This window comes from Eumetopias jubatus, unplaced genomic scaffold (genome assembly GCF_037043125.1).
Source record: "Eumetopias jubatus isolate StellerSeaLion01/CBP00866 unplaced genomic scaffold, mEumJub1_p1.0 scaffold_11, whole genome shotgun sequence".
Taxonomy (NCBI): domain Eukaryota; kingdom Metazoa; phylum Chordata; class Mammalia; order Carnivora; family Otariidae; genus Eumetopias; species Eumetopias jubatus.
This window is the reverse complement of record NW_028274817.1, coordinates 36,334,079-36,344,696: the sequence shown is the minus strand read 5'-3', so window position 1 is coordinate 36,344,696 and position 10,618 is coordinate 36,334,079. Positions and strand designations below refer to the sequence as shown.

Here is a 10,618-nt window from a genome sequence, read left to right as displayed (position 1 = left end):
ACTGCATAATACAATCACCTGTAGATCTTTTAAGATCCTAATGTTCGGGTCACACTTCAGACCAACCAGAAACTTGGGAAGTGATATTTAAGCACCATTTTTTTAAAGCTTTCCAGATAATTCCAATGCATAACCAGATTAAGAACCACTGGCTCAACTAAATGATTTTTTTTGGTATCACTATATTTTAACGGTGAAAATCTTGCTTGGCTGAGCACAGTCTCTTCTTACCTCTTTCTACCAGTTTGTCTTTCAGCAGGACAAGAAAAAGTCAAAAGAGAATCAATGCCCAGAATCCCTGGGACATGAGGCCAGATGAGAAGAGCTTAACACATCCTCTCAAGGAGCTGAAATGGAAGGTAAAGCAGGGACAGAGGTTCTCACCTAGCCTCTGTTTTGGTAGATCCATTCTTTTCTGAGGGCTTGCATGTGTATCTAATTGTAAAATGCCATTTGTTTTATTTTCAGTAAGGCACCTAAAAGTCACTGCAAGATGGACACAAGCTGCCAAGTGCATCTTCAAGGGTGACCTCTCAAGACTTCCATGTAAGAGAGCCAAGTCAATTGCATGCCTGACCAAATAGACCCGTCAGTTACCAGAGACAAGTGTGACCCATGTCTGTGTTACTGGCATCAGCAAGCTGGAGCTTGGAGTTCTTGGCCTAGGTAATGTAAAACTGAGAGTTGTTTTCTAAAGAACGGGGACTAAGGAATAGGGCGTATATGAAATTAACTATGTCTTTAGCAAAAATGAATTATATATACCCTGAACCTGATTCCTGTTATAGATTCAAGCAGAATTTACTGTGGCAGTTTGGCTATGAATATAGGTAATGTGAGCCCAGACAGTGATATTAAATCTTTCTGGCTACGAAAGAACATGCCATTTCATTGCCAGTCTAACAACAAAACTTTCCAATGGACTATTTTCTGATCTGGCAAGGGGGTTGATATATTTCTATACATTCATAGAGAGCATGGAGAATACAGAAAGCCTTCTTTAGTCCATAAAGGTAGGATGTGTATATAAGGCTGCCATGATCCATTCTTCCCTGGGTTAGGGTTTGGTCCAAGGCAGATCAAATGCTTTCTGTAGAATTGACTCCAAAAAACCTGAGCAGGGATGAAGCGCCAAGACTAGGGGTGCTCAGGCTGTGACTTGCACCAGTTCATTAGCAGTGATTATATGCATCTCTGCATTTAATACCAACATAATGGTAGCTTAAAATTGACTATGATGGGTGTATTTACACCACAGAGCTTGGCAAATGCTACAAGTCAGTCTCCCCAATCCCCTCTCCTCCAACGAGCAGTTGTTCAATATTCACCAACACACTGGAACTTGCAATACAGTAAAACTGGGTCTGAGAGGTATGGTGAGAGGACGAGGAATGTTTTGTTTGGAGAAGAAAGATCTGAGTGAACCCAACGGTTGCTAAGGGAAGAAGGCTCAGATACCTTCTTTATTTCTCTAAAGGGTAAATCAGAGCTGCTGTGTGTAAGTGCCCATGTGTATGTGTATGTAGCGGAGGATGAAATGGAAACTGGATTCAACTCAATATAAAAACCAAGAATTTATTAATGTTCAGTATCATTCAAAAGGAGACAATTTTATCTCAGGAGATAGTGACATTCCACATCACTGGAAGTGAGCAAATAGAGGCTTAAAACCCAGGAGGCTAAGAGTTCAAAACAGTACGAGGGGAAATATTTCATAAGAGCTCAAAGAACGCCTCTCACCCCATTTATATCATTTCCCTCCTAAGTGGCTGGCTTCTTTCTTCCTCAAGGCAGGAGCTTATGGGAACACAGGAAGAGCATGAGGGTCTTCACCTCCCAACCTTCCTTTCTCTAGATTGACATTGGTAAAGGAGGTCTTTCCTCTGACCAACTACCTCTATGTATCTTAGAAGAAAGCTATATATATAGTTATATAGTTATATATATATATATAGTTATAGTTAGTTATTTTTTTATTTTTATTTTTATTTGCCAAGTACCTCTGAAGGCACAATGCTATCCAAAAGGGTTTCCCAAAGTGAATTAAAATAAGCATTCTACTCAAGCCAGGAGCAAAAAAAAATCCGCATTAAATTAAGCAGGCATTGGAAACAATTATACTACAGTGGGAAGAGTAGTTACATGTTTACATTGCTTGAAACCATGTTCTACAGAGTCATGTCAAACATAGCAGCTATGAAAAATAAACGTAAAAAGAAACAGAGGAATTTTGTTAGATTAAACGTCTTTTCCTAGCAGCAGCTCGTGGTTCTCTTTCGTCCACTGTCTGTTTTCATTAAACCAATCATGATTTCTTGAAGCCCCGAGGCGCATGAACAAGGACTGGTTTCCATGGTTTGGGTAGCTATCCACCTGCATGGGATGCTTGAGGTATTCATGGGGAGAAAGGCCGCTGAATTTTCAAGTATCTCCATCTTTTATCACAATCTACTTGGCTGTTGATAGAATGGAGTGAAAATTCTATGTCTGTGTGTGCACACACACGCATGCATGGGCACACACACACACGGTTCTTCATGTCATATATGTGGTTGTGAGTAGTATATATGTATCCTGGGTTTGGTGGTACTTAGACCTTGTTTAGAACAATGAACAGTTTAGGATTAAAACAGAGTTATAAGAAAGTATTTCCGGATGGTCAGACTAAGGACTTCAAAAAATCTGCTCCTCCATAAAATGAACAAGAACACAAGGAAACATTGTCAGAATGAGCTTTTTCAGAACTCTGAAAATTGACCCAAATCATTCAACTATCCAAGAACTATTTATTCAAGAAAAATGGCTAAATCTCAATAAGAACAATGAGCTTCGTGATATTTTAACTTGCTCTGTTCCCAATTCCTCTCCTCAGCTCAGTGGGAGCCTTACAAACTAGCAGCTTCACAGCTATGGTAGTTGTAAGAACCAGTAACCTGGCAGCCACTGGAGGAGGTGAAGTGGGTTTTGAGCTCCCTCATAAAGCCCTAGTTTCAGAAAATTGCAAATATCATTACTTGACTTGCCTAACACCTTCCTGGAAATCTCCACTTGCTAGGCTTGTCTTTATTTGACCTGACTCAGAGCTTACTCACTGGGAACAGTCTGTTCCCTGAGCCATTTAAACAAAAATAATGGTGCTAGAAAATTATGGAGGCAAGATAAATGAATGATATGTTAGGTGGGGTGTGCAGGAAGGTCTTCATTTATAAGGTGATGTTTGTTCAGACACCCAAGCTAAAATGGTGGAGTGAACCACATAGCCATTTGGGGGCAGAAGAAGGGAATTTTAGACTGAAATAACAGCAAGTATAAAGGCCCTGAAGTGGGAGCATGCTTGGTTTCTTTCAGAAGCAGAAGATACTTGATTCTAATCTTTCTTGCTCTGTCTTTACTGACTTGGGGATTCATTGGCTTTCATGACTTCAACGACCATCACTATAGCACTCCTCACGAGGCCTCTGCTACACTATCTCCATATTCAGAACTCATTCAGAAAAGTTTTCATGAAACACTGATTCTGTCAAGGTATTCGCCTGCTTAAGAATGTCTAGGTGATTCCTATTTGCCTACAATAAAAAATCCAGATTCCTCCCCAATTCTCCGAAGACCTGCACCAATGTGATCTTGTGTTCCATTTATCACTTGTGCTATTTTATAAACTTTGATTCCTATTAATTCCTGTCCTGACCACTTCAGCTCAGCTAGTCCTCCTCTCTTGGATGTATTTTTTTTTTCTTGTGGCAGAATATACATAGCATAAATTTTACCATTCTAACTGTTTGAAGTAATTACTGATAATGAAGCTTACTTTTGCCATTTTGTTATTTTTCTTTTAAAGACTTTATTTATTTATTTGAGAGAGATAGAGAGACAGAGCATGAGCAGGGGGGAAAGGCAGAGGCAGAAGCAGACTCCCTGCTGAGCAGGGAGCCTGACCGGGACTCGATCCCAGGACCCTGAGATCATGACCTGAGCTGAAGGCAGACGCTTCACCGACTGAGCCACCCAGGTGCCCCTGTTATTTGTTTTCTATAGGTCTTATATCTTTTTTCGTTCCTCATTCCTTTCATGACTGTCCGCTTTTGTATTTGGTTGGGTCTGTTTGTAATGGCACATTTTTATTCCCTTCTCATTTTCTTTGGTTTAAATGCTGTAGATATATTCTTTGTAGTTACCACAGGGATTTTACATATAACACCCTCAAGTTATAGGAATTTATTTTATTTTATTTTATTTTTTATTTATTATGTTCAATTAACTAACATATAGTACATCAATAGTTTTTGATGTAATGTTCAACGATTCATTAGTTGAATATAACACCCAGTGCTCATCACCACACGTGCCCTCCTTAATACCCATCACTCCGCTACCCCATACCCCCACCCCCCTCTCTTCTGTAGCCCTCAGTTTGGCTCCCGGAGTCCAGAGTCTCTCATGGTTTGTCTCCCTCTCTGATTTCTCCCCTTTCAGATTTCCCTCCCTTCCCCTGTGGTCTTCCACGCTATTCCTTATGTTCCACATATGAGTGAAACCATATGATAACTATCTTTCTTTGCTTGACTTATTTCACTTAGCATAATCCCCTCCAGTTCCATCCATGTCGATGCAAATGGTGGGAATTCATCCTTTCTGATGGCTGAGTAATATTCCATTGTATATATGGACCACATCTTATTTATTTATTCATCTGTTGAAGGGCGTCTCGGCTCTTTCCACAGTTTCGCTATTGTGGAAATTGCTGCTATGAACATCGGGGTGCACATGGCCCTTCTTTTCACTACATCTGTATCTTTGGGGTAGATACCTAGTAGTGCAATTGCTTGGTTGTAGGGTAGCTCTATTTTTAACATCTTGAGGAACCTCCACACTGTTTTCCAGAGTGGCTGTACCAGCTTGCATTCCCACCAACAGTGTAAGAGGGTTGTATAGGAATTTATTTTAAATTGTTACCAACTTAACTTCAATTACATACAAAAACTGTGTTATATTACAGCTCTGTCACTCTCCACTTTATGTTAATGACATCAAAGATTACATTTTTAGCGCTTTTGCTCAGGCTGGTGGCACTGGCAAGATGGGCAGGTATCACGGTCTTTGTACTGCCAGGAGATTCCGTAGCCACCAAAGAGATCAGAAGTGGCATGATAAACAGTCCAAGAACACCCATTTGGGCACAGCCCTGAAGGCCAACCCTTTCAGAGGCGCTTCCCATGCAAAGGGAATTGTGCTGGAAAAAGGAGGGATTGAAGCCAAATAGCCAAATTCTGCCATCAGGTCATGTGTCAGGGTCCAGATGATCAAGAATGGCAAAAAAACATCACAGCCTTTGTACCCAATGATGGCTGTTTGAATTTTATGGGGGAAAATGATGAGGTCTGGTTGCTGGATTTGGTCACAAAGGTCATGCTGTCAGTGACATTCTTGGAGTTCGTTTTAAGGCTGTCAAAATAGCCAGTGTCTCTCTTTTGGCCTCTTACAAAGGCAAGAAGGAAAGACCAAGATCATAAGTTTTGATGGTGAAAACATGACAATAATAAGTTCTCAAAAAATATGCCAAAAAATTACATCTTTATACATGTGTACCCATTAACACAGATTTGTTATTTTTAATGCATTTGTCTTTTAAATCCTATGGAAAATAACATTGGAGTTATGAACCAAAATTATAAAAATACTGATTTTTGTCCATGTAATAGTCATTTATCAAAGATCTTCATATTTTCATATGATTTTGAATTACTGTTTAGTGTTCTTTTATTTCAATTTGAAGAACTCCTTTTAGCATTTTTTGCAGGATAAGTCTAGTGGCAGTGAACTCCCTCAAATTTTGTTTATCTGGAAATGTCTTAATTTCTCCTTCATTCTTAAGGAGTTTTGTTGAGCATGAAATTCTCAGTTGATAGGTTATTTTTCTTTCCACACTTTAAATATACCATGTCATTTCCCTCCAAGTTTTCTGCTCACCAGTCCAATAATAGTCTGATTGAGGATCTCTTGTATGGGATCAGTTACTTTTCTCTTGCGACTTTCAAGATTCTCTCTGTCTTCGGCCTTTGACAATTTGTTTTAATGGGGCTTAGTATGACTCTCTTTGGGTTTAGCTCACGTGGAGTTCATTGACCTTCTTGTATCTATGTATCCATGTCTTTGCCCAAATTTGGGAAGTCCTTGGCTATTATTTGTTTCAATAATCTCATGCCCCTTTCTCTCTGTCTTCTTCTTCTTAGACTTCCATAACACATATGTTGGTCACCTTGATCATGTCCTCTAAGACCTTAGGCTCTATCACTTTTCTTCATTCTTTTTTCTTTCTTCTCAGACTTGATAATTTTAAATATTCAGGCTTCAAGTTCACTGATTCTTGTTTCTCTGTTTGAGTATACTATGGAATCCCCCAGTGAATTTTTCAATTCAGTTATTGTACTTTTCAGCCTCAGATTTCAGTTCATTTCCTTTGAATAATTTCTATCTGTTGTTATTCTCATATTCTTCATATATTGTTTTACTGATTTCCTTTATTTCTTTGTCTGTGTTTTCCTTTAACTCTTTGAGCATATTTAAGACAGCTGTTTAAAAATTTTGGTATATCCAACACCTGTGTTTCTTCAGGAATGGTTTCTGCCATTTTATTTTCTTCCTTTTATTGGGACATGTTTTCCTGTTTTTTTTTTTTTTATTTTTTACATGCCTTGTGATTTTTCTGTTGAAAATTGAGCATTTGAACAAACACACACCTCTCCCAGTCTTTGTGAATTGGTTCTGCACTAAGGCAGACCTTCACTAATTAGAAGGACACGTTGTGAATCTTTGGATCCACCCAGCATGAACACTTAAGGTCTTCTGTGGTCTTCTGTGAGCATGTGTCTTGCCCGGCCCAGTTTGTGTGTTTTTTCTACAATTCCTCCATTTACATGGAAGCCTTTAAACATCTTAATTTCTCAAAGAGTCTCATCCCAGCTTCTTCTCATGATCCTATTCTACTGTATTCTTCCACCCATATTCTCTTATCCCGGGTGCTGGAAGACCTGTAGTCCTCCTGCAGTTTCATGAACCATGCCCACTGTGTATTTCCATGACTTTTTCCAGTCTGAGATCTGAGTTAGGTGAAACAGAGTCCTCACTCAGGTATCCCTCAGATAGGGCAGGATGTTGCAAATAACGTGTGCTCTGTTCCCTCTAGTTCAAGAAAGAAAATGAGGAACTGGGCCAGCACTTCCTTCCGACCTTGCCATACTGTACTAGGGATGAAGTAGGGGCAAGGGTAAATAAAAATGACATAGGGGCGCCTGGGTGGCTCAGTCGGTTAAACGCATTTGACCCTTCATTTTGGCTCACATCATGATCTCAGGGTGGTGGATTTGAGCCCCATATTGGGGCTCCGTGCTGGGCATGGAGCCTGCTTAAGATTCTCTCTCTCCTTCTCCCTCTGCCCTTCCCCCACTGCTCTCTCCCTCTCTTTCTAAAAAAAAAAAAATGCCACAAAATTTCCTATTGCTTTGAATGTGGTTTTGTTTTGTTTTGTTTAATTCAGTGTTCACTTGGTTGCTGTAGACCTTTGACTCTTTTCCAGAGCTCCTATAGCATTATTTTAGCCAGCTTCTAGTTGTTTTTCAAATGTTTCTGTGGGGCAATGTGGACCCATAGCTTCCTAGTCTGCCAACTTATTGATATCACTCTTGGGTATGATGTTGGGTTTGCCTTTGTCCTTCCTTACGTGCCATCACCTCTACCCACGGTATCCTTGTTTCTCTCTCCCCCACCTATTAGTTTAATGTAATGGTGAAGAATATGGGCTCCAGAGTCAGTCAGACATCGCCTTGAACCAAGATGTGTCACTTACTTGAGATGTCATAATGTCGACGAGCCTCAATTTCTCATCTCTAAGATAAGTGTGTAATAATAGCAATGATACTTCCATTTCAGGTAATAAGATAATGTCTTTAATGTACAGTCCGAGCATATAGTTATTCCTTAAGGTTAGTTGTTGCTATTGTTATTTTTATTACTGCAGAGAAATACCATTTTTCACTTACTAGCTCTGTGACCTTACTCAAGTTATTTAACCACTCCAAGATTCAGTCTTAAAATGTGGCTAATTATAGTATGTACCTCATAGGAATGTTAGGATTAAATGAGAGAATGCCTATGAAATGCTTGTAATAATGTGGGCAGTAGTGCTCAAATGAACGCTTAAGTGCTTTAGGGGATTAGCAAAGGTGAAATCCCAGTTGTGTGGAATGATTGGAGTAGTTATGAAAAAGTTAGGATTTAAGTTTGTTATTAAAAATAAGTATAATTTGTGGGGGTGCCTGGGTGGCTCAGTTGGTTGGGCCTCTGACTCTTGGTTTTAGTCTGCACTCAGCATGGAGTCTGCTTTGGATTCTCTCTCACTCTCCCTGCCTCTCTGCCCCTCTGCCCCCTCCGTGTTTGTGCACAAACTCTCTCTCTCTCAAAATAAATAAATAAAATCTTTTAAAAAATAAGTATAACTTGTGGCGTTGGAGAAAAAAATGAGTAAATTCAAAGAAGAAGCAACAGCATATGTAAAGTTCAGGGAGGTGAAAATAAAGTGTGGTATGTCAGAGAACAGTAGAGATATTATTAATGTTGAGAGCTGTATGAAGCAAGTGTAGGAGCAAATCAGGGACAGACTGCTAGGGGCGCTGGTATTATTTAAAGTACCACTGCTATAACAGATTAACCCTCAATTCTCAGTGGTTTATAATATAATAAATATTTCTCATTCAACTCATAATCTGCTGGGAGTGTTCCTGGTTGGGTATGCCATCATATAGGGACCCAGGATCCTTCCATTTCATGGTTCTGTTTCCTCTAGGTCCTTGTCATTCTTTCCATGCAGCTGGAGGAAGGGAAAAGAGAGAATGGAACAGTGTGTATAGGAGGTTTCTTTGGGTCAGGCCAAGAAGTCATATGCATTACTCTTGTTCACATTTCATTGGCCAGTACTCAGTCACATGGCCACACCTAAATGTAAGAGAGGCTGGGAAATATAGTCTGGCTTTGAAGAGTCTATGAGTTTGTTATGATCGTTTAATCATGTGAAGATATTTCTCTTAAAGAAGACATTGATTCAGCCTTTGTATGACACATTGGCTTTTTATTCTTAAAAAATCTGTCCAGAAGGCAGATAAAGACCTTTATAGGCTTTAAGTGGAATGCCAAAAAGATGATCGTACTCCCCCCCATACACAATTTAAAATTTAAAAGAGAAGTATCACTAAACTATAAAATAAGTATAATGAAGTTTAAGAAAGTTTTGTTTTTTTTTTCTCCATGATGACTACTTTGATTCATTTTAAAGAAAATTCAGTATCATTTTTTTCCCAGAAGCTTTTTATTCTAATTTTGGGGGCAACTTTGTTGGTGCATCTGTTTTGGCTATTTATTGGGTAATCCAGTTCAAGTCTGGCCTTTCAGAAAACCATCTTAATGTAAAACTTTTCTTTGGTTTCACTTTGAGGAACTTAGGGCAAGTCTGTTGAAGCAGGGGGCCATACCTCCACTCCCTCCCTGCTTTCACATGTTGTTTATAGATGCAGAAAAAAAGGGGTAGTTCAGAGAGATTTACTTCAGACAGAAAATAAGACGGCTGTTTTTTTCTGGCTTAAGACTTGCTGTACAGACGTGCTCTAGAAAATAATTCAAAGGAAGACCGATTTTAGCAGGAAGAGCCACAAAAGGGAGTGTTTAGATTGAGCTTAGTTTTCGACTCTCCATTAAGTGGTGATTGTCGTTCTGAAATCCAGACCTACAGTTCACCACAAAATAATGGAGTAGAAAGTCAAAATCAATCAAGAATTATCAGTAAAATTTAGCTGCTTTCTTAAAATAGCTCTAAATGACATGTGAGAAAGAGATCAGAACCAATGTTTCAAGTGTAGTTATAAAATTGATTATGTTTCTACATCTTATCAATCCCTTTTTAAAAAAAACATTTTTTATTTTTCATTTTTAGAGTCATATTTTTATCCCTTCATAGTAGTTACCCTTATTTTTGGCATATATATATAAGTTGTTCTCTCTTTAAAATTTTGAGATACAATTTCTTCTAACAGATCAAAATATACCCTAAATCACTAGTGTATGGCTTTGTTCTATTCTCCTGCCTGATCACATTCTCTCCCTTTTTTTTCTTTTTTCTTTCTCTTTTTAAATCTTCTTCTTTCTTTTAAAAAAAACAACTTCTTATCTTATAAATTCCTTTTATAAAATCTTTTATAATTTTCATCTTTACAGTCATCTGCCATCCCTTCATTGTATCAACCCTTATTTTGTACATATATGTCTTTCTTCCTTTAAAATTTTAGCAGGCACTTTCTTCTAACAGACCAAAATATGCCCAAAAGCTAGTGTGTGGCACTGATCTATGCACTAGCCTGATCATATTTGATCATATTCTGTTTTTTTTTGTTTTGTTCTGTTTTTGTTTTTATCTTTTCCTTTTTCCTTTTTTTTTCTCTCTCTTTCCCTTTCTTGTCCCCTGGTTTCAGGTCTTTTCTGATTTGTATAGAGTATATTTGCTGGAGACATTGTTAACCTGTTAGCATTCTGTTCTCTCATTCATCTGTTCTCCTCTGGATAAAATGACAAGATG

The 10,618-nt window shown here is 38.6% G+C and overlaps 1 pseudogene; it reads left to right on the top strand.

Annotated features, from left to right (window-relative positions):
* The first annotated feature begins 5,077 nt into the window (after positions 1 to 5,077).
* On the top strand, positions 5,078 to 5,510 carry LOC114202651 (small ribosomal subunit protein uS12 pseudogene; annotated as a pseudogene).
* Positions 5,511 to 10,618: the final 5,108 nt, after the last annotated feature.